The sequence below is a fragment of the Malaclemys terrapin genome, chromosome 1 (assembly GCF_027887155.1).
Source record: "Malaclemys terrapin pileata isolate rMalTer1 chromosome 1, rMalTer1.hap1, whole genome shotgun sequence".
NCBI classification, from domain to species: domain Eukaryota; kingdom Metazoa; phylum Chordata; order Testudines; family Emydidae; genus Malaclemys; species Malaclemys terrapin.
Genome location: NC_071505.1, coordinates 274210601 through 274238383, shown reverse-complemented (window position 1 = coordinate 274238383; position 27783 = coordinate 274210601). Strand labels below are relative to the sequence as shown.

At 41.3% G+C, this 27783-nt stretch overlaps 1 long non-coding RNA gene across 1 annotated transcript; it reads left to right on the top strand.

Annotated features, from left to right (window-relative positions):
• The first annotated feature begins 8 nt into the window (after window positions 1-8).
• On the top strand, window positions 9-27783 carry LOC128828550 (uncharacterized). Its single transcript, XR_008443207.1, has 3 exons — window positions 9-95; window positions 22244-22297; window positions 27751-27783. It is a non-coding gene; the product is annotated as an uncharacterized LOC128828550 (long non-coding RNA).

Here is a 27783-nt window from a genome sequence, read left to right as displayed (position 1 = left end):
CTAGACATCAACTCCACTAGTATGGCAACAGACTTACTGGCCTCCTCAGCAACAATTGCGTCCATCCCAGTTTTTCTGTGACACTCTTCCAACTGGTAAGTTAGAGTTAATGATTCCAGAACTGGATGTAATACTGCTCCATAAAGCAAAAGGGAGACCTGGCAGTGTTTGCCTAAGAGATTCTTGATACAGCATTATATGCCTAATTGCTGGCACAGAAAAGCTGAAGTGGGTGGCAGAAAAAAAGACAAAACTATCCTTTCTGACAACTAGATGGGTGGCTGTATATGCAACAGTTGGGAGGCACTTCTCAAGAATCAATAAAGAATATTACAAAAATATCAAGTTAAAATGATGGTTCATATCAAAATTGATGTAACTCCATTGACTTCAGTGGGGACATTATATGGATACAATTGGTCTAGTGACTTTATGAGAACTGCATAACCAAGTAAATGACTACTGCAAGTCTTGGAAACTTTGTGTACTGGTTTTACCATGCATAAATTAATTAGATTGGTTGTACTATTGTAATATAGTTCCTGTGTAATTGTCTATTTGCATGTTACCCTAATGCTCTCAGTCTGCTGCGCTGTATTTATTCTTGAGGGGACTGAGGAAGGAGGCAAGGAGAAACACATAGGGGACAGTTGTGGGGCAACAAAGCTCAGCTGAGATGTACTCGCTAATTCTGTGAACATTTCTTTCTGCTCAGATCTTGCTGTTAGTGTGGAATTCTAGTAACAGAACAACATGAAGTTTATTTACTTACATTCTAAGACCATAAACACATATTAGAATTAAAAAAATAGACCTTTGTCCAAAAGCAGTAAATAGTAAACTGTCCCAAATACCATAATCTCACCGCTTGCAAACACACAGCTCTCCTCTCGCGTCCACCCAGCTTCTCTGCCACTCACCCAGGAAAAGCCTGGTGGAACCAAGGAGCCTTGTAACATGACCTGAAAGTCAATTGATTTGGGTTCTGAGGAACCAAAGTAGGAAACAAATTCCACAACTGAACCTTCCACTGAAAATGGCCTGACTGGAGGCCCCTCATGAGTAAACCAATTGTGAAAAGGGCTTAAATCAACCTGCAGGGCATTGACACAAAAACTCTTTAGTGTGAGTGGGTCCAGTGCTTCATAGGCAAGCACACTTATTGGGAACTTGGGGTGGGGAGAAGACATACTCAGGGGAAAGAATGGGTCCTACAGGAAGCTAAGGATCACCCAAGTTCAGCCTGGCACTGCTCAGTTCTCTGTTCAACATTCATTTCTGCCTGGCTCTGTCAATATGCATTGCCTTGCAATGTAATGGCTAATCCTCAAAACTGATTACTGCTGCCCCTCCTTCACTCTGAATAGCAGACACTAAATAAATGAGGTCACAGATGACATTTCTACAGGCATTTGCAACACATATTCAAATTCTGCAAGATAAATATTCCATTGCATCCTGTGCAAAGTCTACTGAAAGCCACTGAACAGTACAATACATATGGAAAATATGGTGGCCTTCTGGTCCCCTTCCAAGTAATTGAGTGAGTCACCATGGTAACCCTGTTTCAGTTTAGACCTAAGGCACATGCATGGCCCCAGGTTTCTGACTCACTGGTGTTAAGCTTGCTCACCGAGTGCATAATCACCTTCTAGAGGCTACTAACAAATTCCAGACTGTAATAAATTTGCTCTAGTAAATCCACAGATTCACTGGTATCTGCCAGGTTTCCAGCATGATAACCACTGAATTTCCTTTTACTTAAAGGGCACAAAGAGAATCATTGGGTGCCTGATGAGCAGTTAGTTTGTCTGGATGTAATGTTACAGAAATGGATTTGGATGAAAAGAAATATAAGCCAGTTTCCGTAACCATCAATCTACTACTAAAGTCGCTATAAAAACATGGGATTCTATTTCAAAGAAACAAATCTGTTTCCACTTCCTCTGTAAACAATATATGAAAATGAGGAAACAACTGTGTTTTTAACATCAGGGATTGTATAAAATATTGCAGCTGCAGCCGAAGTGCCACCACTTTGTCCCAGGATTTCTGCCAAGTCAGGAGGCTGTTCAGTTGTAATTAACATTTCTCATCTCAGTATCATTGCTGATGAGTCCCAATGTAGTCTCAAGTACAGCTGCCCTGCTTCCGTAGTTCATTATGAACACAGGACTTCCACTGACTCTCTTTCCTTCTTCTCTACTTTTCACTTTCTTCAAAAGAATCACACAGTTCCCCTTTTGCCAGGCTTTGTGTGGTAGCTTCATCATTGCTTACTCGATGATCTGCAGATTGTTTTTTTTTTTTTTTCTTGCTTAATCCTTTTTTAGCTCCATTGCATTTAGGAAGTCTTTCATCTTTTGTTTAGATATACTGAACTTCATTTCTTCCTGGATTCATTCCACCTTAAGCTATATTTCCATCACCCTGTTATTAGTCTATTCAGTTTGGTGCTCAGATTAGCCAGATCAGATTCCACTGCGTTTCACTTTGGCTCTTCTGAAATCATTTGGCACTACTTCTCCTGCATTTCTTGGAGACACAGCACAAACTAAGTGGAATGTTAAATGATTTCAAGTTAAGTAATGATGTGAGCAAGTGTTTTGAGGCTACATTATATAAAATGGGCAGCATGAACCACAATGATAACAAGCTCGTATGAGAGTTATTTAGAAAAGGACATTCTTCAGTTAAGTTCCTCTGTAATCACTAACAGAATAAATTAGATTAGTTTTAAATAAAAATCAATTATTATATTTCTAATATATTAGTTCACCTTTTTGTCTCCTCTTGTCAGTAACAACATTCAAAATTGAGGCACAATCCCGCATTTATTGTCTACTCAAATTCCCCATTGACTTCAGTGGTAATTTAGGATGAGCAAAGAAAAGGACCTTAAGTGCTCCATTATGAGTCAAAGATTTAGTTACATTTTTTGCAAACACCTACAGAGAAAGGAAGAAATGGTGAATCACACTAATGTTATATTAATAAAGTTTGTGATCATGTTGTCTATTGTCATTTTCTAAACCACATCTCTCTGTTATCCACCGGGGAAATATTTTATTGTCCATTCAATGATATTTGTCAACAAAATTTTGCACATGCAAATTCTATTGCTCGTTGTGCACGAAAATCTGGATGCCTAGTTGTGTGCACAGTATACATGAAGTTCCTGAACTCTTAGCTGTGTGCATCCTCAAAGTTCCACATCTAGAAAGGGAGAATGAGGCAGATAAATTATACCCATATTTTCACCAAAACTGACCAAAACAAACCCAAAGAAAAAAAATATTATTCTGCTTTACCGGCACTTCTCATTTCCTCCTCAGCAATGTACCTCATATTTCAGGCATGTCTGTAAAACAATATAGAAAGACAAGTTGAGTGAGGTAATATCGTGTATTGGACCATATTCTGTTGGTCATAGAGACAAGCTTTCGAGGCACAGAGAGTTCTTCTTCAGGGAACAACATAGATACAACTACGCTGCTTAACACAGTACGACATTTTATACAGTAACAGCTCTCTCAGATATTATTGTTTATATATTTAATTGATTAATGCTAGGAGATGGGTTTTCCTTACTCTAATAGGGCAATCGCTGCAAGAGTCCTCCTTGGTATCATGAAATAAGTTTTCTCAATAGCAATGTTCAGATTTTTTTAAATTGCAAATTTGGAAGCAGTTGAACATTCATCCAAAGTGCAAAGTGCTCAGTTTGCTGTGTAATTGTCCTAATAAGTCACCATGAGAAATAGTCAAGAAAAGACAGTTTTGAACCCACGGAGAAAGTCTAAGAGTAAAGTGACAGACACAAAATAAGAAGGATTGAACTCACAACCCTGGGTTTAGCAGGCCAATGCTCAAACCACTTTTGAGCATTGGCCTGCTAAACCCAGGGTTGTGAGTTCAATCCTTGAGGGGGCCACTTGGGGCTCTGGGGCAAAATCAGTACTTGGTCCTGCTAGTGAAGGCAGGGGGCTGGACTCAATGACCTTTCAAGGTCCCTTCCAGTTCTAGGAGATGGGATAGCTCTATTAATTATTTTGTGCCGAAAATAAGAAGGAAACTTCCTGGATAAAGAGAACATCGGGACAGGTTCCATTCTCAGTTACTCCAATTTTGCATGGATGTAGCTAAGAATAAAACCGGTCCAATATGGTTTCCTGGAGTTAAAGTTAGGCAGAATTTCACTTATAGGTCTAAATGTCTGACTAGCTGAATTCCTGCCTTAAGCCATAATGGATTCTACTCAGGGATCAATAATGCTTGGGGAAACTGAGCTTGAAGTGCAAGACAAGATATTAAACATTTATTTTTACCCTAGAAGACTTTATCCATGAGAAAAAGTCTCTGAACAGGAAGAGACAAAAAATATACAGAGATGTGCAGTAAAGGTCTGTCACTAAATGGAGAATGAGATGACTGAAGTTTTATGGCAGCACATCTCATCACCTATGGGATTTTTAATTAACCACGCTCATCAATCCCAGTCATGAACAATTGAGACCCCTTTGAAGTCCAAGCTATGCAACCATCTTAGAGATACATCTCTTAATGAGCAGCTAACATTACTCAGAGAGGTTAAGTACAGTAGTTTAAAATTAACTCAGTATCCCAAACATTTTGATTTCTTGGAGGTATAGCTTTTCCTAGGTTAGCTGTTTTAACAGTTTAAAAAGCATGTTTTCTTTTGACGGTCAAGAAAGAAGAGGCGAATTTAAGGTTTGCCTGTTAAAGATGTAAAACTCTGCATAATCCCACAGGTCAAAAAGTTCAGTACATTTTAAAAATTTTGCTGCAACAAAAATGCATTCCTTGTAGATTGTGGTTCCACAGTCTGGAATATGAAATAGGGGGGGAAAGAAAATCTCTTCTGTAAAACTGTGCTAGTCACATGAAAGATACAACTCAACAGAAAGGGGAAAAAGAGACTTTTTTTTCCACTATAATTTTGCTTGAAATGATTCAGCCCTGCTGAAAGCAATGAATATGAATCAGAAACATTTATGAGCTAAGGACCCAACAGTGTCTGAAGTCATTAAGTTCTTTTATATTTCTTGTTCAAATCAGAGTGCCTGTCACTCGCCTTTGAAGTGGCTGTTGGTTCACAGAGCACCCAGTGGTCTCAGAGAAAAGGCTTATTTTTTTTAATATAACAAACAACATTTGTTATTTCAAATATGAGATGACTCAGTTGAAATTTTTGACACTATAAGAAGTTATTCCAAGGCTCATTTTTCTTCTGTCCCCCACAAACAATTTCTTCTTGACAAGGAAAACAGACGCCAAATCTCACTGGATGGAATATTTACACAAAAATATAGCTCAGCATTTACTGAAACCAATTGTAGTTCCCAACCTTTCATATTTTGAGAGAAGAGGCCATAATCGCTGAGACATTTTCCAGAAAATCTGTTTTTAGGAAGCAGGATTTTTGAAAGTCAACTCTTTTTCTTTGGTTGACTTCATATGGAGAAAAACTATCGCAAATCTATTTAAAATTGCTCAAAACGTGAAATATAGTACTTCATTACTGATAATATGGAATAAAAAATTTTAAATAATGGTTAGTATTGGAACTCCACTTTTTTTGGCCTTTGTGATGGGTGGCTGTTCAATACAGAGTGAGGGTATAAAAAGACACCTTTCACTTATGCACATCAAGCTTTATAAGGTGCTTTAGTGATTAATTGGCAAATAAGCTATAACTCTAATTTGTTACGTTGCTGCTCTTTGCTCCAGCAATAAAAAAATTTGACGTTCACAGGAGATAAGTCACAAAGGCCAAAGTAGCAAAGACTAAAATCTGATGCTTCACCTTGGGGTAGGTCTACACTCAAAATGCTACAGCGGCACATCTTCTGCACTGCAGCTGCACCTCTGTAATGCTTCAGTGTAGACTTTCACTAGAGCAAGAGAAGGGTTGTCCCATTGCTGTAAATAATCTGCCTCCATGAAAGGCAGCTGATGGAAGAATTCTATAGTCAACCTAGCGCTGTATATATCAGGGGTTAGGTCAGTTTAAATACGACTCTCAGAGGTGTAGATTTTTCACACCCCTGAGAGATGTAGGTGTGCTGATGTAATTTTTCAATGTAAAACAGTCTTTGGAGTAGCCTCCTATCAACCAAAATACACATAGTATTACACCAATGGCCATAAAAGAAATGTCAGTGAATGAATTAAAATAAGTATTACCTGAAATAAACAAACCCACATGTTGCCACCTTTGGAATTAAGCACATACATGATGGTGAGTCTAATTACACACCAATATAACTATGTCACTTAGTGGTATGATATTTTACCAATATAATTATAGTGGTGCAAGTCCTAGCATGGACACAGTTATATCAGAATAAAGGGCCCTTATACCGATGTAGTTATTCCCTTCCCATATGGAAATAGCTATACTGGTATAAAGCACCTTAATACAGTACTGATATAACTACAAAGGGGTTGTACAGCTTTAGCTATCCCAACAGCATAGTTAAAGTGGTAAAAATTTCTAGTGGAGAGAAGGCCTAAGACTTTGCAAGAAAGAGTCTCTAAGTCCACGTCTACACTATAGGTGGTACAGCCAGTGGCGGATTAATAATTTTGCCGTCCCTAGGCCGGGAAATAATTGCCGCCCTGGTCCTGCCCCGACTCCGCCCTTTTCCCGCCCCCATTCCAACCCCCTCCCCAAAGTCCTCACCTAACTCCGCCACCTCCCTTCCCCACTGGATCCCTTCCCCAAATCCCGCCCCTGGCCCCGCCTCTTCCCCCGTGCACGGTGTTCCCCCTCTTCCCCCTCCCTCCCTCCCTGCCCCGCAAAACAGCTGTTTCATGGCACAAGCACTGGGAGGGGAGAGAAACAGGACGTGGCGGTGCGCTTGCAGAGGAGGCGGAGGTGAGCTGGAGCAGGGGGGCGGGGCGCAGAGGGGAGCTTCCGCCCCTGCAAATTTTCCACCCTAGGCGTAGGCCTTGTCGGCCTAGGCAATAATACGGCGCTGGGTACAGCAGTACAGCTGCGGCATTGTAGCGATTCCCCTGTTAGTGCCATAGTGTAGATGCTTCCAGTATTGAAGGAGTTTTTTCATTGATGTAGGTCATCCACTTCCCCAAGCAGTGGTAGCGAGGTCAACAGAAGAATTATTTGTTTACCTAGCCAAGTCTACACCAGTAGTTAGGTTGGCTTAACTGTGGTGCTCAGGGGTATGAATTTTCTACCCCTCTGAACAACATAGCAAGGTCAATCTAAATTTTAAATGTAGAACAGGCTTCAAGGCTTTGCAAAGGAAATTATGTGACTAAAGCAATCTTTCCTGTCTATTACTAAGATAAAAAAATATTGTTGAACCATACTTTACATTCATTACACACACACACACACACAACTGCTTGGTGTGTTTATTCTCCAGAGTTTATTTTGTGTCTGTCAAGTATAATACATTTTTAATGTTCAATTAAATGTTATGATAAAAAATACATAAGCATGGTGTCACATCATTCTAAATTTTCCCATTACACAGTAAATTCCTATTTTATTTGCAGTTATTTTAAATAGCAGTTTTACTAATTATAATAAAATCATTAATGAAATATGTTAATGAAAATGACTAAGCTTTATCTCTGTCCAGTGAAAAACTATTTGTGTGAAAAATGAATTGTTATATGGCTAATTTCATTTTAAAATGTGTATTAAAATCAAATGAAATGTGTTACTGTCATTGATTACGCCATCTTGAATGGAACCGTAGTACATTCTGCACCTAGTTCGGGGCTCGACTGGGCCTGATGTGTAGACAGGTGGATGGTGGAAGCTCTCCTTGCAATTGTGTGGCCCACAATTGTGTGGCCCACATAACAGTCAGGGGAAAATTATGGCCTTTGTGTTAGGGAGCACTCTGAACTCCCTACCTACTTGCCCAGGACACAAAACACCCCACAGGAGACAGAGCTAAAACTCTACCCAATCTATATTCTGGGCATTCCAGAGCTCCCTTTTGACTGGTGCCACTCTGCACTGCCTCATTCTATGGCGTGCGAGGCACACTTGAGCCTATGATGAGCACATTTTTAATGTTGGGATTAAAGGGTCAAATCCAGTACTTAATTTGTGTGAGGGCTGACCCCCGGCACCTCTAGGCTTGGCAGTTCATAGCCATGCCTCAGTCATGAATGTAAAAAAAATTACTTGAGCCTCAGCACCTCCATCATTACAAATTAAGCACTGGTCAAATCCTCTACTACCCACACAAGCAAACTTCTTTAATAATCATGATCTGCACTTCTATAGCATCATTAAGATGAGAATCTCAGAGTGTTTTACAAACTTCAATTAAATATAACTCTGGGGGGTAGGATATATTGTAAGTGCTGAGGTAATTTTTTTTTTTTTTTTTTGACAAATTCTTTTTTGCCTAAAAATGCATTTATCAGGCTCCAAAACTATTTGTCAATACAGTTTCAACTGGTATTTTTTTCCTAAAAGAATTGAAATGTTTTATCTTGACCATTTTTAAATGTTTCATTTCAAAAAAGTCAAAATATTTTGTTTCTACTTTTTGACTCACAACAGCATTTCAGTTTCAAATATGGCAAATTAAAAAAAATACATAAAGGGCGAAAGACATCTGAAAAAACTGAATTGAAACAACACACACACAATTTTGATTCAAACAAAACATTTTGGTGGCCTCAAAACAAATCCAACCCCTCCCCAAAAATAAAATATTTTGAGTTGACTCAAAACATATCAGCTGATTTGAAATATTTTTTTCAAGTTTATCAATTTAATGAAAAAAAAATTTTTGGTTCAAATCGAGACAGACTTTATTTTTTCAGTTTATCTGGCAAACTGAAAAATACATTAGCCATGTTGTTCCAACTCCATAGCTAGGACAATGATATGGGGATTAAGGGTGGGGAGAGTGGGAGAGGAGGCAGACTGCATGACAAGTTTATGTACTCACTGAAAAATGCAGTCTCAGACAGAAGTCTTTTTTTAAACTTCATTTTTTTAAATAAGAAAAAATAAGATACATATTTATGTGATTGTTCAGTATAACAAATATTCAAACATTAAAAAATTCATAGATTCAGAAATATAAAAGTATAGATCCTGACATGAAACATAAAGATTGTAACATAAAGACTGTCCACAAAACTAAAATTAAAGTCTTCTTGGGTAATGGTGTCTGAATTCTTCCACAAAGATATCCAGGTTCAGTTTTGAAGTTAAATCACTTTCATATGACAGGAGAATTAGGTTTCTCTTTCTTTCAGAGGTCATGCTCATCCTTTGGTATGACAAAATTCTTTTAAAACAAAAAAAGGAATTCTCACAAACTGCAGTCAATGCTCCAAATAATAAGACCACTGTAGACATTTCAAAAATACATGGCAAAGTCTCATTTAATTCCTTGAAAGCACCTAGAACATCTTCAGATTCTTTGCAATTTCACTTATATGTCAGTGGTTTAACTACAGCCATTTCAACTTTCACCTTCTCAATATCTAATCCATGCAAGTCAAACAAAGCACACACTGACTCCAATTTCAAGAAGTCTGGAGAGCTGGTGGAATAGATTGCTGACAAGTTTTTGTATAACTTGGAGTTCTTCTCAGAAAATCTCCTTTGCAATTCACCACTGGTTTCATCAATCAATTCATGGTAAATCTGGGACCACTGATGCTCATTTACACTTTGGGATCCTGGTAAGTGCTCAGTGACTATAGAACCTTGACATTTTGGGGCCAATACCTTGGATCTTTTGGTGGCCCATCTTAATGTTGATGCTTCATCACATGTTTCTTTCAAAACAGGGTGCTTGGAAAAAATCTCTGAGAAAAAAACCTTCAAACATCTCTCTTTTGTTGAAGTTCTTCACAGGCAACAGTATTCAATTCAATTCCTTGAGCAACGTGCATTAGTTCCTTTTGTAGGTAATTGTTCACAGGAGGAAAAACTTTCAAAATTGTTTTCATAATTTGTAAGAACAAGAATTTGGATGATTCTGTAACTTCCAACAGCCTTCTTGCTTCAAGCTTTGAGTATTCCAACCATGACTGATACATGTACCACTTTTCACTAAAACAACACAGCAGACGTCCAATTTTTTTTTAGGAAAATTAATTTCCAGTTGAGCTGGTTTGTGAGTTCCAAGATCAAATGTATCAATGAATCATTCTTGTATATAACCTCACTATATTTTTTATTATCTTCTAAAGTAGATTGAGTCTCTTTATGACATGGACGAATCACAAATTTGTCCATTTTGAAAACTATTTGTGGCTCCTACTTCACCGTGGAGGGGCCTGGGTCCATAGGTCAGCATGGTGTTGTCCTGCCACAGGGTATTGCTGTAGCATAGTAGGGTACATAAGCTGTTGCTTTTATGCAGTGGCCAAGATACGGATCTTGAAGGGAGTTTGGGAGAAAGCAAACCTGACTTACTGTGGGCCCAGCCAATCGGAGAGCTCTGGAAGCAGGTGGTAGATTTGAGTTTCCCCACCAGCATCTATAGAGGCACTCTACTACTGAGTAGCAGTGGCTGCAGCTTGTACCTACCCACTCCACTAACCTCCTGCTGGGGTCAGGGGAAGAGTAGGTCTTCCCCTTCACTCCTCCTCTGGGGGGATTCTACAGCTTTTTACAGTTGACTGTGCCACTAGTCCTGTTGGGGGGAGAGGGTTGCAGTGTTATGATACCTTCCTCTGAAGAACAAAGGTCTTTCGAGCAAGCCTCAGAGGCTACTTTCCTGACTCCCCAAACACAAGAAGCTTAATCTCCACTCAAAAGGGAATTTACTGGGGTGAAGGAAAGGCAAAGCAAAATAGAAACAGGATTTAACAATCCACAGTTGCTAGGTGAGATGGTACTCACAACCCTGTTATCAGTCAGTCTAGGTATTCCACTTGACTATCTGCAGTAGCATCACAGTCCCTAGACAGTCCATGGAAGGTTTCTTCTGGGCTCTAGAGGAGCATTCCAGTTCTGGTCAGTCCATCCACACTCTTCCTCCTCTCCCTCAATTCAAAAGGAACTCTCACTTCTCCACTCTCCTTTTCCTTTCAGTCAGGGAGGCAGGGTCAGGGCCAGCTCCAGGGTTTTGGCCGCCCCAAGCAGCCAAAAAAAAAAAAAAAAAAAGCCGCGATTGCGAGCTGCGGCGGCAATTCGGCGGGAGGTCCTTTGCTCCCAGCGGGAGTGATGGACCATCCGCCGAATTGCCGCTGAATACCTGGACATGCCACCCCTCCCCGGAGCAGCCGCCCCAAGCACCTGCTTACCAGGCTGGTGCCTGGAGCCGGCCCTGGGCAGGGTCTGGTCACAGAAATTCCACCATAGAGCCCTGTGCTCCCTCTTTCCTACTTTGTAAGCCTCCCTGCAGAGGCCGTCTCTGCAGACACTTTCTTACCAGGGTTTCACTTCTTTTCTTATAGCAGCAACATAATGCAGACTCCACACTTCACATTGCTGAAACATGGCCAATATCACCCTCACCCACCCATGCTACGCCAGCTACCAGAATTGTGACTATCACACATCTCAGGAACACAAACTAAGAAAATGGGAGGAAAAACTATTTCTACAGGGGGGCAAAGAATTTTCCAGGGGGAGAATGGCCCTCTCATTCTCCGTTTTAGCTATGGGGGTGCTCTGTTTTAATGATTATTCCCCATTTCAGGGGGAGGAAACTGAGGTACAGAGAGAGAAAGATTTGCTTTAAATCACCCACCAAGTCAGTGGCAGAGCCAATGATAAAATTCAGAACTCCAGATTTCTAGTACTAAACATTAAGAAAACAAAATTAAGAAATTATTTCCTTTCAAATATTCAGCAAAGACTGGAGCTTAATTTCTGCAGAAATAAATTTATTTTATGGAAGATACATCAGGAAGGACTTACACAGAAGACAATTGTTCTGATTTTAGTCTTCCCCTTTGTATATTAAATTATGGTGATGACTCAGTTCGGTGTGATGCACCACACTCAGGCTGGTCCTTCTTTCTAGACTCCCAGATGACTTGTTAGTTCCACTTGATCTCAGAAACCATATTCTTGTGAGGCAAATCAGAAAATGAGATTCATTGATACCTAGATAGAGTAAAAGCTGTGTTATCCGGCATGTTGGAGGAATGGGGGGGAGGGTGCCGGTCAGTGTTCCAATTTTTTACGTCCATGTGCAGAATTAATTTTGTTATATGCACCAGTATGGAGGAGATGTGTGACTCATCACCTTCGTATTGGTACAAATAACAAAATTCATGTGGTGGTGGTGGGGCTGAGGGGTTCAGTGTGTGGGAGGGGGCTCAGGGCTGGGGCAGAGAGTTTGAGTGCAGGGGTGTGTAGGCTCTGGGGTGGGGCTGGGGATGAGGGGTTCGGGGTGTGGTAGGGGACTCAGGCTGGGGCAAACAATTGGGTACAGGGGGGTGAGGGCTCTGGCTAGGGTCAGGGATGAGGTGTTTGAGGTGCAGGCTGTCCCAGGGTTGCAGTGTGAGACAGGACTCCCCACAGCCTTCTCTCGCCGCAGCAGCTCTGTGCAGCTTAGAGGGAACTTAGGTGCCAGTTAATCAAATATTCCAGTTAACTGAGAGTTATATTTTACCAATGGAATATCAATTTTCAAAGAATTAAAATACACTAAAATGAATAAAGTATAAATACAGTAGTACAGTATACAGGTATTCACCAATCCAGTAGTTGTACTGCACTGCAGAGTGGTTGATTTCTTGACACACTTAGGTGCATTCAGGTAAAGTTTTCTATATAGTAGGTTATTCACCCAGATTACTAAAATTACACTTAACACTAAAACTATACTGAGCATAATTTAATCTTTCCTTGATGATTCAGAAGGCACTTCAGGATCTTGCAGTGCCTCAGGGTCATCATTATCAACATCAATTATCATTGTAGATATAGAAGGTGTAGGAGATTGGGCTGAATCTGTAATGACCCTATGACACACCTTGGAAACTGCTTTTTTGAATAAATCCCTGATATCAGCTTGCTTATTTGTCTTCTGCCTCTTTTGCATAAAAGTAAAGTGTAGAATGTGAAACTGCATAACCTCCTGGGCAGTATACTAGTTCCAGTTACTAAATTGAAGATTTGTATTGGGAGATATCAGAAATGCTGGTTAATAGAGGTTTCCAGTTGATAAAGTGCTGGATGACACAGTTTTTACTGTATTTGGGGGACGATCACAGTCACCTGGTATAGGAAGACAGGACCAACTTGCATTTAATTTTAGAAACAATCGTTGGTTTTCTTTTGCTTATTTGCAATAGAAGGCTAGAAATTGCAATAAATGCTGCAAAGCCAGAAAATAATTCCGGAAAGAAAGAAAAAAAAACCAAGCAAAAAGACAGTCTCGGTATGATTTTGAAAAAGAGAATAAAAAGTTATAGTTATCTGTACCAATGTTTCCGTACCACTTGAAACAAGTTTCCCGGATTGGGGCCAAATATTATAAGCTCAGAGACAGTCAGAGAGTCTCTGGTGACTATGGCCCTAATGAGATTTGCCTGACTGGAGAAGCTGACTAACATATGAACATAGCAGGGTATTTTATTGTAGTGTTGATAAATGAGATCAGCTAGAATAGGCAGAAAAATGGAAAACCAATATTTTCATGGTTTATCTTCCATGTAATGTAAGTATCTGTCACACAAAGTTATATCTGCAAAGGGACAATATTAATTTGTGATCCTTATTCCAAAATCAAGAAACATGTTTTCTGAAATTACCTTGCTCAGTCTATCTTTAGGTTTTCACAGTCACCAGTCCCTGCTGACATGAATTTAAGTTCACTACCTAGCCAAATAGACCCTTTACTATGAAAGGAAGAAATAAAGAGTCCTATTTTCCCCTTTCTTTTTATTTGATGCCACTATGAAATACAAAGATACTCGCAGTTTAGACACAAAGGTCTGTGGCACAAAAGGCAACTAAATCTGAATTTAAGCACAAAAATCCTAGTTGTAGGCTCCACTGCAATTCACAAAACTCCTGCTGGGGCCAAAACTTACTCAGAGCCTAAGTTTTTGCAGTAAAAATTTCCTTCAGCATCTATGTTTCTGCCTTTGAATATGCACACTGCTGCCTCCGTCCCAGGAAAGCCCCAGAGAGAGTCACAAACTCAGAGGAAGATAGGTGTTCGATTGTGCATTGGGCCTGATCCAGTAGGCATGCTCAGAGGCCACCTACTGAATTGGCCTCTCAGGCAAGTTCATGCAAACCCCCAGTAGGGGTGGGAGGAAAGGCACCCTCCCTCATAATTTTCAGTCCAGTGATTAGGGTACTTACGCAGGAAGTAGGAGGAATCCAGTTCAAGTCCCCACCCTGCCTGAGTAGGAGAAAGAATTGGAATAGGGATTTGCTAGCTCAGTGCCCTAGCCACTGAGTTATGGGTAAAGCTAAGATTTTGTCATGCATAGTTTTAGTCAAAGTCACAGACAGGTCATAGGCAATAAAGAATAATTCACAGAAGCCTGTGACCTACCCATGACTTTTCTAAAAATATGCATGACAAAATGGGGAGCTGCAGGGTTCCCACACTTCCCATGGGGGGGCCCAGCTTAGAGCTGCAGGGTCCCCTGCCGCCTGTGTCTTGGAGCTGCGGGGTCCCATGGCTAGGAGCTCCATGAGCCCCAGCTGCCCAGAGCTCTGGGGCACCCCGCCACCCACGGCAGCCTGGATCTCCAGAGCAGCCCCACTGCTCACAGTGGCTGGGAGCTCCAGGGTCCCCGCAATGGCTGGGAGCTTTGAGGTTCCCCCACCTCCCATAGGGCCTGGGAACTGCAGAGCATCCGTGCCATCTTGGTGCTTGGCAGCTTGGTGCTCCTGTCTGTCCCCCCACCCCCTGCCCTGCTGGCAGTGGCTGGGAGCTCTGGGATACCCCTGCCACCCGTGGTGGCTGGGTACTCCAGGGCACCCCAACACCTATGATGGCTGGGAACTCTGGGGTACCCCTGCCGCTCATAACTGCCAGGAGGTCTAGTGTTCCCCTGCCACCCATGGAGCCCAGGAGCTGCAGAGCACCCCCGCCACCGCCTGCAGTGGCTCAGAGTTTCCAGAGCCCCCTGCTGGTAGCAGCCGGAAGCTGTGGGGTTCCCTGCCCTCCTGCAGCAGCTTGGAACTGCAGAATCCCCTGCACCCTGTGGCGGCTTGGACCTGCGGGGTCCCCTGCCCCCTGCAGAGGCTCAGAGTTGCAGGGTCCTCTACCCCCCACAGTCGCTTGGAGCTGTGGGGTCCTCTGCCCCCTGCAGTCACTTGGAGCTGCAGGGTCCCCCACATCCCATGGCACTACAGAGCTTTGGGGTCACCACAGGTGGTGGGGGGACCCTGCAGCTCCCAGGCACCACGGGCTGAAGTCACAGAGGTCTCTGGAAATCACAGAATCTGTGACTTCCACGACCTCTGGGACAAAATTATAGCCTTAGTTATGGGATATTTTCATGTGGGGCTCCCTTAATCTCTCGTATTGAAGTTGCTTCACTGTGGATAACCAATTAAAGAGTCATGGGAGAAGAAGGCTTGGATTCTGGGGCTCCCTAGTTTTGGGTTTGTGCTCTAGCCACCAGGCTATAACATCATTCACATGCTTGTGCTTTCTCTCTGTGGCCCAAAGGACTCTTCAAGGCTTTAGCTTCAACAGGAGAGACTGAGGGAGCCCCATATCAGAATATCCCATAGCCCAATGGTTAGTGCACGCACCTGAGAGGTGTCAAATCCCTCTTGAAATCCCTTCTCCCCCTCAGGGGAGAGTATCTGAGTATCTGAACTCTGGTCTCCCACATCCTATATTAGTGCTGTAATCACTGTGATGAAATTATGAGGAGGAGGGGAGAAGTTGCAGCAAAAACAGCATACATGCCTAACTCTAAAGAGGGGCTCCTTACTGTGAATCACAAGCAGATGTGGGTGCCACCCTGCAGTATGGACTTCAGTGCCTATCGCTAAGGCTACGTCTACACTTCCGCAGTAAATCGATCTATGCTACGCAACTCCAGGTACGTGAATAACGTAGCTGGACTCAACATACCTTAGGTCAAGTTACCGCAGGGTCTACACCATGGTGGTCGACAGGAGAAACTCTCCCATTGACTTACCTTACTCTTCTCATCCGGGGTAGAGTACCGGGGTCGACTGCAGAGCGATCTGCTGTCGATTTGGCAGGTCTTCACTAGACCTGCTAAATTGACCGCAGGTGGATCGAGCTCAGAGTGTTGATCCGGGCTGTAGACTTGACCTCAGAGAGGTGCAAGGCTTAGCACACATCCCTCTCCTCAGCATCTGCTATTAGCTGCTTTAGGGGGCTCCCTGCTTAGCAGGCTGGCTTTTGTGAATTGCAGTCTTATGACACTCTTGCCAGTCATTACATAGGTAGCCTGGTGCCTAGCACAAGTTTTGTGAATCTCAATGTGTTCCTGTTTCACAACGCCTATCTCCTTCTGTGCATTCAGATCAGAGCATTTTATCAAATGTTAATAGCCAGAAGCAGCAGAAGCTAATGTGGTTAAAGTACAGGAGTAAAGAACTACAGCCAGGATAAACACAAAGCATTTCAAACAATTAAAGATTGTGCAAAACAGAAAGATTGGGTGGATTGAAGAAAGCCCCTACTGTAACAGATAAACAAAAATGATTAGTAGAGCAAAGGAGAAGGACAGAAGTTTTTTTAAGTATGTAAGCAGTCGGCAAGGGTGAAAAAAATATTTTATCCTCTTAAGCATGATAGTGGGAAATTAGTGCCAGTGGATAAAGAAATAACATTAAACATTAAATAATCACTTTGGATCTGTCTTAAGAATTGAAGAGGGTGGAGATTTGCCTAAATCAGGGATCAGATTTACAGGGATAATAGACAAGGAATTAGAAAATGTGCAGACAACATTAGAATTGGTTACAACAAGGTCAGAGACACTTAACATTGAAAGACACCAGATCCAGATAATGCAGAGCACGTCAAGATATTGAGAAAAGAGATGAAGCCGCTCTGGTAGAGATTTCACAAGTTCAGTCACTGAGGGCTTATCTACACTTTAAAGGCTGCAGCAGTGCAGTTGCACCAATGTAGCTCTGCTGCTGTAGCACTTCAGTGAAGATGCTCCCTGTGCCAATGGTAGGCCTTCTCCCATCAGCGTAGGCAATCCACCTCCCCGAGAGGTGGTAGCTATATTGACGGGAGAAGACTTCCCACCAACACAGCAAGATCTACACCTGGAGTTAAGTCAGTATAACTGTATTGTTCAGGGGGGTGGATTTTTCACACCTCTCAGCAACATAGTTATACCAACATAAATTGCTAGTTTAGACCAAACCTAACAGAAATATCCTGTGGGATCTGAAAAAAGGTCAACCCTGTGGACAGCTCAGTGAAAACTTATGTCCAATGTGCGGCAGTCAAACAAGCAAACAAACAACCTGTGAGGATTCACAAGGAATTGGATGGAGAATAATACCAAAAATATTACAAAGCCATTATAAAAAGTGAATAGTATGTCCTCAACTGGAATATTTTGTTCAGTAGTGATCATCCTATCTGAAAAAGGATGTAGCAGAAACAGAAGTGTTCAGAAATAGCAACAAAAAATGATGACACAGAAAAGTCTTTTATGAGGAGAGATTAAAAAAACTGGGAGTATTTACTTTCACACACCACACAATTAGCTTGCAAAACTCTTTGCCATCCAATACTATTAAGGACTAGAGCTTAGTAGGATTCAAAAAAGGGTTGCTATTTGGATAGATAACAAGAACATCCAAAGTTGCAACTGCAGAAATAAAAAATAATAAAAAAATACTATAAAAAAGAAAAAAGGTTTGAAGGGGATATAAACTCTCATGCTTCAGGGTACAAGCCAGTCTCTAAATGGGTGCTAGAAAGAAGCTTTCCTTGTGAGTGGTTTTTCCCTGTCTACCTAACTTTTCATTGCACCTTACTCTGAGGCATCTGGTATTTTGAGAGAGGATAGTGAACCACTCATCTGATCCAGTACAGTCTGTCTGTCTGGATATATTATATTTGTATCTAAAGTTATGATTATTGACTATAAACCTGTATTTCAAATGTGTTGCTTCTGGGGTAATGCCCATGAAGTAGTTTGTATCCAGTCTGCCCATCACTTTTTGAATGGACTATTCAAATTGATGGCCAATTAACAAACACAATGGGCCATAGAAGAAACTTATTCCCACCACACTGGCCTTCCTGAGGACATTTTAGCCAGAATATGGGTTATAGCTCCTGCTCATCAAAGCATGCAAGGGCATGTGTCTTGCTTATGTGACCCTGGACTCCATCTTGTACCTGTAATTTTCCATAAACTAAGAGTGAGAGCATTCCCTCCACATGGGAGAAAGTTGAAAAGGCCCTGGAAGCATCTTCATTTTACCACTTGCCTGCTCATATATCTGGATTATGGATTTACACTAAAGGGAGCATTTCAGTCAATAGACTGAGGACCTTTCAATCTTTTGGAAGACACCAGAGACTTAAACCAGCAGTTTATTCCATTGCTGCTTCAAACCTAATACAAGAACTTTGCAATGATTGTATGTATTTAATTCCTTGACCATTTTAACTCTCTCTTCTTTCTTTTCTCTTATAAATAAACTTTTAGATATTAGATACTAAAGGACTGGCAACAGCATGAGTATTGGATAAGATCTGAGTTACATATTGACCTGGCTAGTGGTTGATCTCCTGGGATTAGCAGAACCCTTTGTTTGATTACATTTATTTTAAATAACCATTCATCATTAAGTCCAGTGTCTGGGTGGTGAAACAAGGGCTGGGATACCTAAGTAGACTGCATTTGTGATTTCTTGCTAACCAGTGTGGTGAGACAGAAGTTAGCTTTTGTTACTGGTTTGGTGTATCTTATGGAAGAATAACCACCAATTTGGCATGTGTCTGTCCCATTTCTCAGCAGTTTGTCCTGGATCTGGGTTTCTCAGCTGTGACCCACTGAGGCATGGTGACACTGTCATAGATCATTGGTCTGTGACCAGTTGTTAACGTCTGTGGCTTGATTGTGACTGGGAAAGGTCTTGTTCTGTGTTTACACACACACACACACACACACACACACACACACACACACACACCCCTTGCAAAGGTGCTTTCATTTCCTGGAGTGTCATCTCTAATCACTGCCTTCCTGTTTCTGTTATTTTACCTGTAGTTTTGTGCCAGTTGTCAAAGTACAGCTGCATTATATGTTTTGCCTTGTACCGCTGGACTGTTCAGTTTCACATTTATCTTTCATTCATCCATGGCAGTAATACCTTGCCTTTGTATAGTCACTGTCACAGCTTGTTCATGTTGTATCCAGTATAATAATTTGTTTCACAGCCATAGGGGTTGTCCTAGCTGGTAAAGCTAGATGAAAAGGAAGAGATGGATGAGGTAATTCACCTTCTCAGATGCTCACTAGCTGGGAGGCTTAAAGTGAATAGCATGTATAGTCTGTCTCCAAAATCACTGCCAATATAAAGAGCTGCAAAATCTATGGCATTGACTTTTGTTACATTTGGCAAGTGGCTTCTAAGGATTGTTACTGATCCATTTTGTCATCGTTTTGAATGTTTCTCCAACACCATGCTGCCTTGACAACGTTCTATCCTGTCAGTCTCATCTGCTCCCTTACACACTTCTGTGAATGTTTCCGTTAGCCTTGACTTAGTTATAGTGTGCAAGGGGATAATGGAACTTATTGGCACTGAATAGGGTATCTGTCTTTGGGTATCTGAATAGGGTATCCACTCCTCTGATCTAGTTTCTGTTTTCTCCAAATTCCCTTTCCTACCTCCCTTACTTTAGTAGTGATGGTCTGATGGATACTGCATAGATGTCTCTCTTACAGAATGTTTTGGTGTACTGTATAGCCTCCATTTATTTGCCTCTCCAAGCAATAGATTACGTTGCTGCTGTATTCATGATAAAAACTCACACATATGTTAGTGTTCATTTTCGGGTAGTATGGAAATGGGTCACATCGGAAGGAATTAAAATTGTGCACCAACTTTGAATGCTATTTGGCTTTCTTTTTCAGTCTCTTTCACTGCCAGATTTTTTTTCAGTCTCAGTTCGCTTCCGTGACATTTTAAAAAAACAACTTTCCTTCTTTTGAATTAGGGAAAGATTGCCAATAAGTATTGTGACTGTTACTCAGGATTACTTAATGACTTTGCCATCATGATTTATCTACATCAATGTGAAACAGAGAGACAGAGCTTGATATGAAGAACAATTCAAACCATTTATAAGGAAAAAGTGACATTTTTACATTTGTCAGTTTAGATTTATAAATGACAGTCGAAGTTCACTGAAGGTCAATGTAGCTTAATAACTAGGAACAAGTAATTGAAAACAAAATATGTTCCAAGGTGAAAAGTCATGCAAGATGTTTATTGGGGAAAGGGCTAAGGCGTGAGAAAGAGAATCCTTCATTTAAATTAAAGAGAAACAGTGATCCAGGTTGTTAGAAAAACAGAATGTAAATGAGATACCTTTCCTGACAAGAATTAGGGGAACTGATTTGCACAAAATCAGGAGCTGTCTGAAACTCAACTAAATCTTTCTTATGGTTTGAAAAGGCATATCGGAAGGTTTTTTTTGTTTTTTTGTTTTTTTTTCTTTTCATTTTTGTGTCCCTCTATACTTCCTGGTTCTTCTCAATATTAGAAGTAAAAGCTCTACAATACTAAGGCCAGGTTGTGAATCTCTTACTCACACTGACGAACTTGATCAGTTTCACTGGCTTCACCTATGTGAGCAAGGGGGTCACAGTCTGGCTCTATAAAAACAGCTGTTTTGTCAAGTTTCCTCCCATGATGGAAGTGCTAAAAATCTCATGGGAAAGTGTGTCTGACCGAGGCTCTGGAATATTCAAATTCTTGTTTATATATAGAGATAGATAGATAGATAGATATTACACACACACACACAAGAATTTGTATATATATATATACACACAAGAATTTGAATATTCCATAGTCATATAAAATAAATAGATAGATATATCTTACAAGCTAGATAGATAGATAGATAGAAGTGACTAAATGGGTAAGATAAGGAATGCTTCCTGCAGGAATGAAAGACAATGTAGGGGAGGGGTAATTAATACAAATCCCAATACTGAAACAAACACAGATAAGAAGTCTTTTGAAGTTTCACCCTCCTTGGAGAAGAAGCAACATGACTGATTTGGCCTGGTTCAAAAGGCTGAAGATGGCAAAGGACTTGAAACTATATAAAATGACAGCCCTGATTCCTGTGAGAAAAACACAGACATCTGAGAACTGACAGACATGAGGCTGTGACCAACAGAAACAGGCCCTACAGGAGATGGTCTGCACATGGAAAATGGTGTGATAAATGAAGGTGGGGTAGCTTCCTTTTATGGACACCCAGGCAGCCAGTTAGCTACAAAATCCCTGTTAGTAGCTATTCTCTACTTGCTTTACCTGTAAAGGGTTAAGAAAGTCCATAAGTGAAAGAAAGGGAGTGGGCACCTGACCAAAAGAGCCAATGGAAGGGCTAGACCTTTTAAAATTGGGAAAAAACTTTCCCTTTATCTGTTGTTATTGTTCTCCGGAGAGCGGAGACCCAGACCAGCAATGTTGTAAGCAGTTTTAAAACCAGGTATGAAAAAGCATCAATTCATACCTCGAACCTACTTATCTGAAACCCCAGATATGTAAGTAAATCAAGGAATGTCTAGGAAGATGTGCTTAGGGTTATTTCTTTTATTTCCTATTGGCTTGTGGACTCCTCTGTGCTAACCCCAGATGCTTTTGTTTTGCTTGTAACCTTTAAGCTGGACCTCAAGAAGGTTATTCTTGATATTTAATTTTTGTAAGTGGGTTTTTTAAATCTAGTAAAAGCCTAAGTTCCATATGTATTTTCTTTCTTTTTGTTTTTAATAAAATTTACTTTTTTTAAGAACAGAATTGGATTTTTGGTGTCCTAAGAGGTTTATGCATATGTTTTTAATTAGCTGGTGGCAACAGCTGATTTCTTTGTTTTCTTTTCTCAGCTCTTCCCTGGAGGGGGGAGGGTGAAAGGACTTGAGGGTACCCCACAGGAAGGAATTCCCAAGTGCACCTTCCTGGGTTCCCAGGGGTTTTGTATTTGGGTGGTGGCAGCATGTACCCAGCCAGTCAGAGAAAAACTGTAATCTTGGAAGTTTAATACAAGCCTGGAGTGATCAGTATTAATTTTTATAATCCTTGCAGGCCCCCACCTTCTGCAGTCGAAGTGCCAGAGTGGGGAAACAGCCTTGATACCAGGTAAGCTAGGCATGTGTATAAGCTGTTTGTTGTTTTTAAGATATGTTTTCTCAAAATTCTTTTGTTCTGAATAAATACTACTTTGCTTTATGAAAGTATACTGGTCATTGCCCCCGCAAGGACAGAATTATAGGTGCTGAACTAAATTCATACCTGCTGAGATCATAGTGCATTGCAGGGGTCTGTAGCCTAAGGCTCTAATCTGGAGTGAGAGAATTGTTGGAGTCTGTCCCAAGAAAGAGGATGGCAAGAGCCCTGAGAGCTAAATAGGGTGTCCTCGAGGACACAATGAGGGGGCTCAGAGGTACACTTAATCCAGGAACTGTAACAGCCTGTTCTCCTGGGACTTCAGTCTCACTTTTCAAACCCAAACTGTATAGATTTGTAGATTTTTAAGGACAGAAGGGACCATTAGGTCATCTAATCTGACCTTCTGTATGACATATGACATAGAATTTCACCTAATTACCCCTGCTTTGAACCCAACAACTTGTGTTTGGCTAAAGCATATCTTCCAGTCTTAATCTGAAGACATCAAGATATGGAAAATCCATGCCTTCCCTTGGTGATTAGTTCCAATGGTTAATCACCTTCACTGTTCAAAATGTATGCCTGCTTTCTAATCTGAATTTATCTGCCTTTCATTTTCAGCCATTGAGTCTTGTTATGCCTTTCTCTGCTAGATTCAAGCAATCTTCAGAACCTGGTATTTTCTCCCCAGGAAGGTACTTACACACTGTAATCAAGTCACTTCTCAATCTTCTTTTTCATAAACTAAACAGACTGAGCTCTTTACGTCTCTCCCTGCAAGGTGTTTTCTCCAGCCCGCAAATCTTTTTTGCAGCTCTTTCCTGCACCCTGTCCAAATGTTCGCCAACCCAAATAGCTGAGATGAGAAGACTCTTTTGTATGCTTAGCCCAACTGTACCTTTTCAGGTTAACCCATCACTAACTGTGGCTTTGTGAGTCAGTGGCTAGGCTTCCCCTATAAGTCTGTGTGAAGTACCAGCTTGCAGATGTTAGAAGGAAAGGCAAAATATAATATGTCCTGTGGAAATAGAATGTTAAGAGACTCTTGGAAACATCGGTATAGGCAAAAGGTCTACCGCTTTGGACTGGTAAATTAGAGGAGGTTTAGAGAAGGAGAATGGTTAAAAGATTGGAAAACATGCCTCGTAGGGACACACTCAACGAGCGCCATCTATTTAGCTTAACAAAAAGAAAGTTAAGAGGTGACTTGATTACAGTTTATAAGGACCTACATGAAGAACCAAAAACTGACAGTGGATTCTTCAGTCTAACAGGCAAACATGTAACAAGATCCAAACCCTGGAAGTTGAAGCTACCCAAATTCAGACTGAGAATAAGCTGCCCATTTTTATCAGTGAATGTCATCTTGATTATATCACAGGTTGATAACAGTAAGAGTAATTAACCATTGGAACACCTTACAAAGGTTGTGGTGGATTCTCCATCACTAGCAATTTTTAAGTCAAGATTAGATTTTAGTTTTTCTAAAAGATCTGCTCTAGTTCAAACAGGAATTAATTCAGGGATGTTCCTGTGGCCTGTGTTAAACAGGAGGTCAGACTAAATGATCATAGTGGTCTCTTCTGGCCTTAGACTCTAAGAATCTATTAACTACCAGTTACCCCTAAACTAAATAACAAGAAAGAGCTCCTAAATGGGGAATCTCACCACAGAGGAAGGTGGGTAACTTTCCCAGAAAACTCCGATGGATTTTATGAAATTGAGGAATTAAGAAGGACAAGCTGCTTCTTAAGAAAACATTCTCATCCCATTTGTACTGCGAATGAATAGCTTCTCTGAGAAAAGTCACTGAGGAGATAACCAAAAAGGTGGAAAGGGTGACTTACTTGAAGTTTGGTACAGAATGAAGTGCTAATTAAATTAATCTGAACAATTTTTCACATTGTGGAAAGGAAATAAACTTGAGTGATTTAGGAGCAACACTGACTCATGCAAAGAGATGTGAAAGAAGGTACAAAGAACAGACATTTAAGTAAGAAGGCATGGAATAGTCAAACCTTTTGTCCCCTTAGATGTGGAATGGGAAGCAGAATTTAAAAAGCACATAGAAATACTCTACCCGACAGTAAGCAAAGATACAGCTTCCAAGGATTCTTTCACTCTTAAAGTTTTAGTCCTATAGAAATTTTAGGACTGATATGATCTTGCAATTTCCTTCACCTCCCCCAGTAGCTGGGTTGCAGGGAGATGTGGTGTGAGACAGAAGCTAGGGGAATGGGAAATTGAACACTGTTAACAGTGTTCTTGGGGTGGAAAGGCTGCCTGTTGCCAGCTGCAGGGAAAGCTGATGGACCCAGCACCTCTCCATACATGTCTCATATGTACATGGTAAGACACACATCTACCCAACAGCAGAGGCTAAGCTACATGTGTGCAGGGCCAGACACATCAGCTACATGTCAGGGTAGTCAAGGATTTTCCATGGCCAACGATGCTAGGAAGAGGCTGGCAGTTTCCCAGCCCTGATGCAGAGGAAAATAGCACAAAAGCTGGTGGTGAGGAAAGGTGTTGTGAACCCAGAGCAACAGCCTAGGACAGAGAAAACCAACAGTCCTCAAAAAAGAAATGGAGGGAGCTGGAAGTTTGAGCTGAAATAGCTGCAAGATGCCATGTCATAGGTGGTCAGGCCTAATGGTCAGAGCAAGGGTCAGGAGCCAGGAACTGGAAGTCATAGACTGATTCAGAAGTCAAGGTAAGGATCAGAGTCTAAGTCAATCGCCAGGGGAGGAGCATAGAAACCCTGGAGAAAGAAAGGAGGCTCTATAAAAGAGGGCCAGTGAAGGTGTGGACTGTAAAGCTTGCACTAGGGGTGAGTAATTCTTCAAAGGGGAGGAGAGTCACAGGATTCTGGCCCCTTAAAAAAGGGGGAGTAGATCCTGTGCACCTGTGATGGGTCAGCTGTGAGGTCACCTGGTGCTAGGGGCCAGAGAGACCTGGTGTGTTAGAGCCAGGGAGCTGCAAGAAGTGGGAGTAGCAGAAATGCTGCCAGAGTCCAAGGTGAAGCAGTGGGAACCTCCTGGGGGAAAAGACTCTCTTGGGGAAAGCCTTGGGTGACAGAGCTCAAAGAACAGAACACAGGTGCAGCAGGGAGGACTAAGAGGTAAAGGAGAAAATCCCCTAGGAGGTGTAGTCTAGGGTGGGCTAAGGAATGGTTTTGGTAATTTTGAATAGGGAAAAGAAAATTGCCTGGAAAGACACTGTGTATGTGGCTGTGGGTCCTTTGTGAACTAGGAAGAAGGTTGTTACAATCCTGACATTATACTGTTATGTGAGCTGCTCTGTGTAGTTTTCATTTAAATAATAGCAAATCCCAAGGGCATAAATTGGCACAGAATTTGGCCCACCATTTGAGGAAGGTGAAAGAAAGTTATCTTGTTGTCGGTTGTTAAGCCAGATTGATTTCAGCTGGGTAGTCCTGTAAAAACTGATAGCTCAACATGGCTCACTATTTAAAAGATCTCTTCTCTACCTTGGGCACACAGATGCCTATTTCAATATAGCCTTTCTGGGCCCTGTTTTCTACCCGATCTTCACCTTGCTGGTCCTGCAGACCTATGTGGTGAATATTCAGATTGGAACCATGGAATATTTGCATTAATCTGTTTTTCCCCCTACACTCTTGTGCAGTAAAGGAGCATATGGGTTTTGGTTATATTTGTAAATATCATAGGCCCAATTATGAACCAGTGTAAATTAGGAAAAACTCCACTGAAATCATACTAAGATAATTTCAACCTTTATCTTTCTGTTGCTGATCTCCCCCCTTCCCCCCCAATTTGGCTTGATCAGAGAAGTACTAGAGTACAAGCCTCAAACAAACTAGTTTAATTGATTCTGCATGAAATAGAGTTGCCAGGTGTCTAGTTTTCGACCAGAATATCTGGTTGAAAAGGTTCCCTGGCAGCTCCGGTCACCACTGCCGACCAGGCTGTTAAAAGTCCGGTTGGCGGTGCTGTGGGGCTAAAGCAGGCTACTCCCTACCTATCCTGGCACCACACTGCACCCCGGAAGCGGCCAGCAAGTCCGGCTCTTAGGCAGCGGCGGGGGGGGGGCGCCCACAGGGCTCCGTACACTGCCCCTTCCCTGAGAACTGGCTCCATACTCCCAATGGCCAGGAACCCCAGTTAGAGCCCTCACCCCCACCCCCACCCCCCTGCCCCTGCCCCAGCCCAGTAAAAGTGAGTGAGGGTGGAGGAGGCCGAGCCACTGTGGTGGGGGAACATAGTGAGCAGGACCTCAGGGAAGGGATGGGGCCTCGAGGCAAGGAGGGGCTATGGTGTTCGGTTTTGTGCAATTAGAAAGTTGGCAACCCAAGCATGACATTTTAATCAATACATGTTTTTAAATTTTACACTTGGTGCTGTGTCTATTTTGTTGAACTTAAAAGACTTATGGAAAATATTTTGTCAGAGACAAGCGTGAAATTAAAAAGTGTTAAATAGCTAAGGTCTCTTACTTTGTCATTTTAAATAACAATAAGACCTCCAACTATCCCCTAGTAGAGAATTAATAAAAGCTGTCTATAATGTCATAACAGACAGGACAACATTGTTACATCAAGGTATAAATCACTTGAGTGCTTCCTGATGACCAAAGAACTCTATGTTCATTCTGCAAGATTTCCCACATACCAAAAGGGTATGAATGGCATATGTTACTTGTATAATTAAATTCTGATTATATTATAATGTAGAAATTAACTTTCTGCAAGTGCCTCATTATTTCCTGTTTCATCTGCCAAATGCAAGAAGTAAATTTTATTGTGTGAGTGAATTAAGTCAAGACATGCTACCAGATTGGTATCCTGAACAGAACTCATTTAGTGATGCGTTTCATTCTTAAAATATGTACAGATGGCTGTGCTAAATGAGACATAATAAATGTTCATTTTGTTGTAGATCACAACTCATTTATAAATAAAAACAATCTTGATAATGTTTGGAGCCTGATTCTGGTCTCTTCTGCAATGATTTTACAGTAGAATAGTATTACTGATTTCAGTGGATTTCTCTCTCTTTTGCACTTTTGATCAGTATTAGTATTGGGCTCCTTGTGACCAGGAGCAGTTCCATATATATAAAACTTGGTAGTGAATTAAAAATATTCCTTCTGGCCAAGTCTCCCACTGAAGTAAAAAACCTATGTAGAGGCTTCAGGACTGGGCCTGGAATTGCAAAGAATTCCACAATGTTGTGAAGTCCAATAGGTGACTAACATTTGCTACACAGACAGAATGTAGTGTTGTTTAATGCTTTTATATTTTACTTTGCAATTGTCAAATGACCTTTTCACATGAAGGAGCTACTAATATTCAGAGATGTTTTTCCCCATTCTGGTTCCAATGATATCATGCAACACAATACCACCATTACATAATTTGTGGCCTGTCTTGCCTCCCTTAGGTAGTCCACCTGATTTGGATCATGAGGGCCACA